At 39.9% G+C, this 8,310-nt stretch overlaps 1 pseudogene across 1 annotated transcript; it reads right to left on the bottom strand.

Moving 5' to 3' along the window:
* Positions 1 to 2,277: 2,277 nt before the first annotated feature.
* On the bottom strand, positions 2,278 to 7,543 carry LOC105548809 (annotated as a pseudogene). The gene is made up of 2 exons (XR_001007451.1): positions 7,471 to 7,543; positions 2,278 to 2,899 (listed from the first exon to the last, which is right to left on the bottom strand). The product of XR_001007451.1 is annotated as a 60S ribosomal protein L13a pseudogene (transcript).
* Between the last annotated feature and the right edge of the window lie 767 nt (positions 7,544 to 8,310).

The raw sequence follows: 8,310 nt of genomic DNA, 5'->3' as shown, positions 1-8,310 counted from the left end.
AGCAGGGCACTTGTCTGGCTTTTGTTTAAGTTTTTCTACCACAAAATCTCAAGTTCCGGTAATCTGAAGGGCTAGGCTTTCCTTTGTCTGGTTTGGTGGTTGCTAGAATAGAGTCTACCTGCTAGCATTTTATTTCAGAAATATTTTGTGCAAAAATCCTTCACCTGCTATTGTAATGTTCTTGTTAACATGCAACAGTTTGCTAAGGGATCTCTGGCTTTGGTCCTGGCAGTCTGGAGGCAATGAAATATGTACTGCCAGGTATATATCATAGAACATTTTCATACAACTGAACAGAAAGGCAGACTCTCATATAGAGTCAAATGAAATAATAAAGGAATCCTGTAAATCTCAAAGATCCCATCAAAATTCTTGGATGGAATTACTTAGACCTGGCAAATAGAAATACAGCTGCATTTTCAATGATTTAAAAAAACTCATTAAAAATACTGGTGATAGCAAAGCAAATTAAAAGTTTAATATCTTTTTGTTTATATAGTATGGTGAAAGAAATCTTGGTTATATGCTAAATGTGAGAAGAGCTTGGTTCAAGTACTAGATCCTTTATTTGATAAATAGGTGCTCTTGCACCAAATAATGTTCTGAGCCTTGTTTTTCTCCTCTGTCAGATGGGGTTAATACTCCACCTACTTCATTTGGTTTTGGGGAGGCTTGAATGAGATAATATGTATAATCTGTAAAGTTCTCTGTAAATAAATTGTTAATTATATGATTTCCAATATTCAAAACTGAGAATAAAACCTTACATTTGAAAGGAACATTAGAAGACATCCAATGTATGCATCTTTTCTGTAACATTCAAAAATAACAACCCTATCATTGTTTGGCCATTTCCAGCAATGCACTCAGACTATTTAGGATGCAAGCATTCCACTTGCCATTGGGCAAGTTTCTGAAATTGGGCTCTTCAGTTAGCAGACTTAGGAAAATTAAGGTGCGGGGCATTTATTAGGGAGTTCCCTTGGCATCACCCCTGAGGAAGGGAGAGGAGGAGATACTATAGGGCAGAGGACAAAGCCTTTAGCTGAACCCATGGTGAGCTTGGACCTTCAGTGGCCCCCCAGAGTTATCATGAGTTTGGGCTGGAGGGCTGGGCCTTTATACCTCCATCATGACCAGTCATTGCAGGCTGGCTTCCCCAAAAGGAGGCGCCATCTTGGCAAGGCAATTCTCTTCAGCTGGGGCCATCCCCAAGGAAGATTAAAAACTGAGGCACATCTTCTGGCAGTCCACCTGCAGCTAGTGGAATAAGTCCTTCCTTCCTCAAGGAGAACCTGTGCATTATGGCATCCAATATAAGACATTCTGCCTTATATTGAGTTGACACCTTCCTCACTGTGACTATCATGTAAGCTCTTCTCTTCTGAGTCATTTCCAAGTCTTATCATTATTTTCTAACAGATAATTCTTTACTATAGTCTGGTAACACTAGTGCTATAATACTGATACACATATATGTATCTATATCACATAAGCTATATATCTCACATATATATCATACTCAAATATATATTACACACATATATATGGCTCAAATATATATTTATACACCTTTGCATATACATATGCCCAACTACACCTGACACATAGCTGTTAGTAACCATAATTATGTCATTTATTGGAGACAATAAAACAAGTCTGCTCTTCTAAAAGAATCAGATTAGGAGATCATGGATTCTGTTTTGGACATATTGAATGTGAAGCACTTTCAAGACATCCAAGTAAAAATGTGGGGTAGGCATTTGAATTTATCTGGAGCTTCAAAAAGGGCCTACTCTATGGATAAGTAATTACAAGTTGGTGTTTATATAGTAATTGAACGATGGGGCATGGGTGAGATTATGAAAAGAGAATAAAGAGTAGAGCAGAGAGATAAGAAACATTCTAGTAGGCATGTTGGATTTACTTTGATTAGCACATTGGCTTTTACAATTATTAGAAAATGATTTATTTGCCAGTATTTAAAAATCAGGAGGTTCCACATGATCCAGATTTAAACTACTCTTGAAAAACTGAAATATCAGGGAACACTTATTTTTTTATTTCTGCATGCCAGTAATGACCCAGAGCTGGGTTTCCCCTTTAGATACTGGATTTTCCCTTCAGTGGAGGGCTTCACCCCCTGAGGTGTGAGGAATCACTAGTTTTGTGTCGGGGAAGAAAGGACCCATGGCTGAGACACAAAGAGCATCAATATTTATTTATTTTTATTTTATTTTACTTTATTTTGAGGAATTAACAGTCTTTATTTTGGGCTCAGATCAGGAGTCCGTGGGTCTTGAGGACCTGTGTGTATTTGTCAATTTTCTTCTCCACGTTCTTCTCAGCCTGTTTCCGTAGCCTCCTGAGCTGTTTCTTCCTCTGGTGGTGGATCTTGGCTTTCTCTTTCCTCTTCTCCTCCAGGGTGGCTGTCACTGCCTGGTACTTCCAGCCAACCTCGTACGCCAGGCGCCCCAGATAGGCAAACTTTCTTGTAGGCTTCAACGCACGACCTTGAGGGCAGCAGGAACCACCTCCCGCTTTTTCTTGTCGTAGGGCGGCGGGATGCAGTCAAACACCCTGCCGCGGTCCAGGACAGCCTGGCCTCGCTTGTGAGGCAGCTTGCCTCGCACAGTCCGCCGGAAGATGCGGCTGGGGGCCCGGAAGTGGTAGGGGCCTCGGGACGGGTTCTTGCGGAGGAAAGCCAGGTGCTTCAAATTGTTTCTGTAGAAACTGCCAGAAATGTTGATGCCTTCGCAGCGTAGGACCACCACCTTCCGGCCCAGCAGTACCTGTTTAGCCACGATGGCCGCCAGGCGGCCCAGGAAGTGGCCTCCGCCATCGAGCTCCAGGACCTGCACCTCCGCCCTCTTCGGCAGCCGCCTGGTAAAGCTATTTTCTTTATTATTTTATTATACTTTAAGTTCTGGGGTACATGTTCACAACGTGCAGGTTTGTTACATATGTATACGTGTGCCATGTTGGTGTGCTGCACCCATTAACTCGTCATTTACATTAGGTATATCTCCTAATGCTATCCCTCCCCCCTCCCCCCACCCCACGACTGGCGCTGGTGTGTGATGCTCCCCTTCCTGTGTCCAAGTGTTCTCATTGTTCAATTCCCATCTATGAGTGAGAACATGCGGTGTTTGGTTTTCTGTCCTTGCGATAGTTTGAAAGAGCATCAATATTTAAAGACTGGTGGGTGAGAAGTCTGGCACCGAGATGTGGCTAGAGATGTAGGAGGCTGCAGCCAAAGGTGCAAGGGGAGAGAGAAGCGGTTAGCAGCATAAAATTCTTTTTTTTTTTTTTTTTAAGGCAGAGTTTCACTCTTGTTGTCCAGGCTGGAGTGCAATGGCGCGATCTTGGCTCACTGCAACCTCTGCCTTCTGGATTCAAGCGATTCTCCTGCCTCAGCTCCCCGAGTAGCTGGGATTACTAGTACCCGCCACCAGGCCCAGCTAATTTTTTGTACTTTTTTTAGAGAGACGGAATTTCACCATGTTGGCCAGGCTGGTCTCGAACTCCTGACCTCAGGCAATCCACCCACTTCGGCTTCCCAAAGTGTTGGGGCTATAGGCATGAGCCACTGCCCCTGGCCAGCAGTATAAAATTCTTCAGAGAAGTAATATCTTTGGGAGATGGAGCTCATTGACTTTAGCAAGAGTGGTTTTGGTGTAGCAAAGGGAATGGAAGCCAGATTGGAATGGGTTGAGGAGTGAATGAGGGGTGGGGAAATGAGGAAAGGAATGTGCACAATAAGAAGTGTAGCTTTGAAGGTAAGGACAGAAATAGGGATTAGCTGGAGGGAAGTTAGGTTATGTTGAAATGGAGTGGGGGAGGGGGTTGAAGGGCAGTGGGAAGAAGAGAAATAGAGGTATTTTTCACATAACATTGCTTTAAATATCCTCTTTCACTTTTAAGTGGTTTGAACTATTTCTGAAATGTTAGAGAACTGAAAATTCAAAGATTTTAGTGCTTTGTTGAAAACAACCATGACCGAAGTACTTGGGTGGTAGAAAACTTAGACTGTACAGCTCAAATTGAAATGGGTAACTAAATAAAAGATTAAAAATTTTATACTTGAATTATTTAGTCCAACACTTCATGACCTCATTTTGCTTTTAACGAAGAAAATCTCACATGGCATGACAGAGAAATTTCATATTATTTGAAAAGTGAAGTCTTAAGTCTGACTTACTTTTTCAGATAAACAGTGTCTTTGACAAAAACGAAATGAAGCATTTCTGCATGATTCTAGTGCAAACAGATTATGTGACACTAATACACTATTTAAAAAATATTTTCCTATATATGGGATAGGAAAAACATTATGGATTTTATTCCTAGAAACTTTTCACAGATTCTTTCGTTGAACACCTGTATCATGGATCACTCTGACTCTAGCACCCCTCAGCTCGGGGAAAGCAACAGTTCTCAGTGTTCCTATAGCCCCCAGGGAGTGCTTCCCAAGTGCTCAGCAACATTTCACTGCTTTGTGCCACACCACTAGGTGCTTTGTTCTATCCTTGGCGTGCCATGGTAGCTTCTGGGGCTGCTGCCCAAACCCTGCGGGCTTGCTGATAATTTATCTGACTCTTGGCAGAAGGTGCTCTAGAGTTAAATTTTTTCCACGGCCCAGTTTCCCCAGGGTGTGATAATTCAGGGTGGAGAGGGAGAAGAGAGTGAAGGCCTCTCTCTTCTTTTGTATTAATTTCTTTTAGAGAGATCTTTTAGAGTTTTCACTCTATCTCTGATATGCTTATATATCAGTCTTTCCTTTTTAAACAATAAATAAATACCATGCCAGGTAAGATTTTCTTAGTTAAAAGCAAAATGAGAACATGAAGTGTTGGACTAAATAATTCAGGTAGAAAAATGTTCATTTTCTGTTTAGTATTTTTGTGTGTGTGTGTTGTGTGCGAGAGGGGGTCTCATTATATCACCCAGGCTGGTCTTCAATTCCTGGGGTCAAGCGATCCTCCTGCCTCAACCTTCCAAATATCTGGGACTATAAGCACGCACCACTGTCTCCAGCCGTCCCTATATTTATCTTCAATCAGAAGGGTCATCAGGATCACCTCCAGAATTATAAAATATGAATTTTCAGATTCACTCACCGAATCCCTATTTTCATAAGTTTGTTCCAAGCATCTGCATTTTTAACAAGTTCCAAAGAGGATTGTAATATATACCCTTAGTTAAAAACATTGCCCTATGTATTCTTAACTTTGCTCTCCCACTCTCCAGAATAAAGACAGGTATCACCCTCTCTTTAGAGGGCTTTTGTTTTTTGTTTGTGAGGAAAAAACATTCAACATTCATTCTCCAACAAACAGCATTGGCAGGTACAACTACAGGGATTTCTCCATAGATCATACATTCATGAGGCATCATTAGCTTGACATTGAAAAAGCCACTGGTGTGTTCTGTGTAACAATATCCACTTCACGTTTAAACAGGTACTATTATTGTAAGTTCACTTACAATTCCAGAAGGAAAGGCATCAATTGGAATTTTTTTTTGGATCCTAAAGTCAGATGCAAAAACAGAGACAAAACTTTGGGTAACAATCGTGATCTACATTTCAATAAGGGCCTTCCACAAAGAGGGGAAGAACTTCTCTGTCAGAAGTTAGGGTCTTTCTCCTTCCTTATGAAACCATTGGAATTACATTTCATTGTTTGTTCAACATTATTACATGTACAATAGAGGATTAAAAAAAGGAATCATAAAAATATCTTGAATGTCCAGCTATTCTCACCAATATATGAATTCTTAGGTTTAAGAGAGGGCCTGGGAATACTTCAGCGGTCATAAAATAGGAAAATAAGACACTATGGCTACAAAAATAAAAAAAAATCCCCCTTTGGCTGGACTGCACATGCTCCAGTAATTGCAGGTGGGTTCTATACTAATTATTACATGTGTTTCTTTGCTCAGCTCTTCTTGGTCCTTTATCTCTTCTGATCAACAGGACCTTTTTAATGTTAGGTCCCTGAGATGGATCTGAATGACAGCTATAGCCATTAACTGAGAGCTCTTAACATTTCTTATTATCTCTCTGTGCGTCTGGCTACTTATCCATCTATCCATTGATCTATCTTAATATATTCATCCATCAATGACAGGTTTGTTTATATTTATTGAGTATTTGCTGTGTGCTGGGTACTGAGGATATAAAGGTGAGCATGGCAAACCTGGTCCTTGACTTCAAGGAGGAGGAATAATTAATGTTTGCACAAATAGGTAATTATAAACCATGATAAAGGCCACAAAGGTTGATGTGAGATTGTTTGACAGAAGCTTCAGATCTGGGCTGGTGAAGTCAGGGAAGATTTTGTTGAGGAAATAACCTTGAGCTAAAACCCGAAGGATGAATAGATGTGCCAGTTTATTGGAGGTGGGCATGTATTTTGAATCATTTCCTTAAGTAGACTATCAGAAGTGAAATTTCTGGGTCAAAGTACATGACTTTTAAAAATCATTTAAATGTTTTTTATTATAATTTTTTCTTTAAATTTTAAATTCATTTAAAATTATTTTTATAATTTAAACTTACAGAGCAGTTGCAAATATAGTGTAAGGACATTTTCTTGCCTTGAACTGTTTACCAGTTTCCACTATGATGCCCCAAACCCCCAAATACTTTATTCAAATAGCCTTCAAACAAGGACATTCTCTTATATAAGCAAAATATGATATTAAAATTCTGGGAATTACCATTGAATTATTAGTACTTTCTAATCCTTAGACCTCATTTGAGTCTTGTCAGTTTTCCCAAGTGAGGTCTTTCGTAACAAAAGACCCAGTTCAGAATCAGGTGTTGCATCTTGTTGTCAGGTCTCTTGAGTTGGCTTCAGTCTTGAACATTTCCTCAGTCTTTTGTTGACTTTGAGGACTTGGACTCTTGAAGATCACTAGTTATTTTGTAGAATGTTCTTGCAATTGAATTTCCTGATGTTTCTTCATGATTAGGTACAGGTGATGCAAATTTGGCAGGAATATCACAGAAGTGTGTTCTTCTCATTACATTCTATTAGGTGGCACAGGGTTTCAATTTCTCCCATTACTGATGATGCTCAAGTTGTTCACCTGATTAAAGTGGTGTCTGCAGAATTATCTCCTGAAAAGCTACTTTTTCCTTTTGAAATTAATAAATATTTGGAAGATGAAAATATCCCATTCTTTATAAAACTTTCAATTTATTCTTTTTGGTATTTATATCAGATTGGACTTCTTGTTTTCCTCTTTTATGCAATGGGTCATAATCCATTACTATCATTATTTAATTTGATGCACAAATTATCTCATATTTGGCTGGCTTTTGTGTCCCATTGCCATGATGGCTTCCCCTCCCCCTCTCAGTTGCCCACCTCAGCCATCTCGGGCCACCAACACCCTGAGCTGAGCTGCTACTCAATGTGGATGCTCTCTTTCCCTCTCTGCTCAGGATCCGACATCCTTTACCAGCTGTCCATACCTCCTGTTTGTGGAGGAGCTGTGGAGGAGGTGTGGACAGCCACCATTTATGTGGAGACATCCTCCTCAGCCTTCATGGGCTCCAGCACTCAGTATTGGCTGTCACACACTTCTCACCCTAATTGAGCTCTAATACCCTGTTCCCGGTGTAGCCTGGGGATTCCTGCCATCTGTGCATTTTTCTAACTTCTGCTATTTTATCACATTTCCTTCTAATCTTTTCTCTATGCACTTAACATAATACTGGTAACTATGATTTTTAAATCCTATTTACTTATTTTTAATAATTTCAACTTTTATTTTAGATTTGGGGGTACATGAGCAGGTTTGTGACATGGATATGTTGTATGATGGTGGGGTTTAGGATATGAACAATCCCATCACCCAGATGGTGAGCATAGTACCCAATAGTGAGTTTTTCAACCCTATCTTCTCACCTTCTCTCCCCACTCCATTAGTCCTTAGTGTCTGTTGTTGCTATCTTTATGTTCACTAGTACCCAGTGTTTAGCTCTTATAAGTGAGAACATGATGTCTTTGATTTTCTGTTTCTGTGTTAATTTACTTAGATTATGGCCTCCAGCTGCATCCATGTGACTGCAAATGATATGATTTCATTCCTTTTTATGGCTGTGTCATATCCATATCCATGGTATATATGTACTATATTTTATTTATCCAATCCACTGTTGATGGGCACCTATATTGATAGCACCTGATTGATAGTCTTTGAATTTGTGAATAGTACTTCAATGAACATAGGAGTGCATGTATCTTTGGTAGAATGATTATTTTTCTTTTGCATATATACCCAATAATGGGATTGCTG

Source organism: Mandrillus leucophaeus, unplaced genomic scaffold, assembly GCF_000951045.1.
Source record: "Mandrillus leucophaeus isolate KB7577 unplaced genomic scaffold, Mleu.le_1.0 Scaffold421, whole genome shotgun sequence".
NCBI lineage: Eukaryota > Metazoa > Chordata > Mammalia > Primates > Cercopithecidae > Mandrillus > Mandrillus leucophaeus.
The sequence above is the reverse complement of the archived record's forward strand: the minus strand, read 5'-3'. Positions and strand labels throughout refer to the sequence as shown.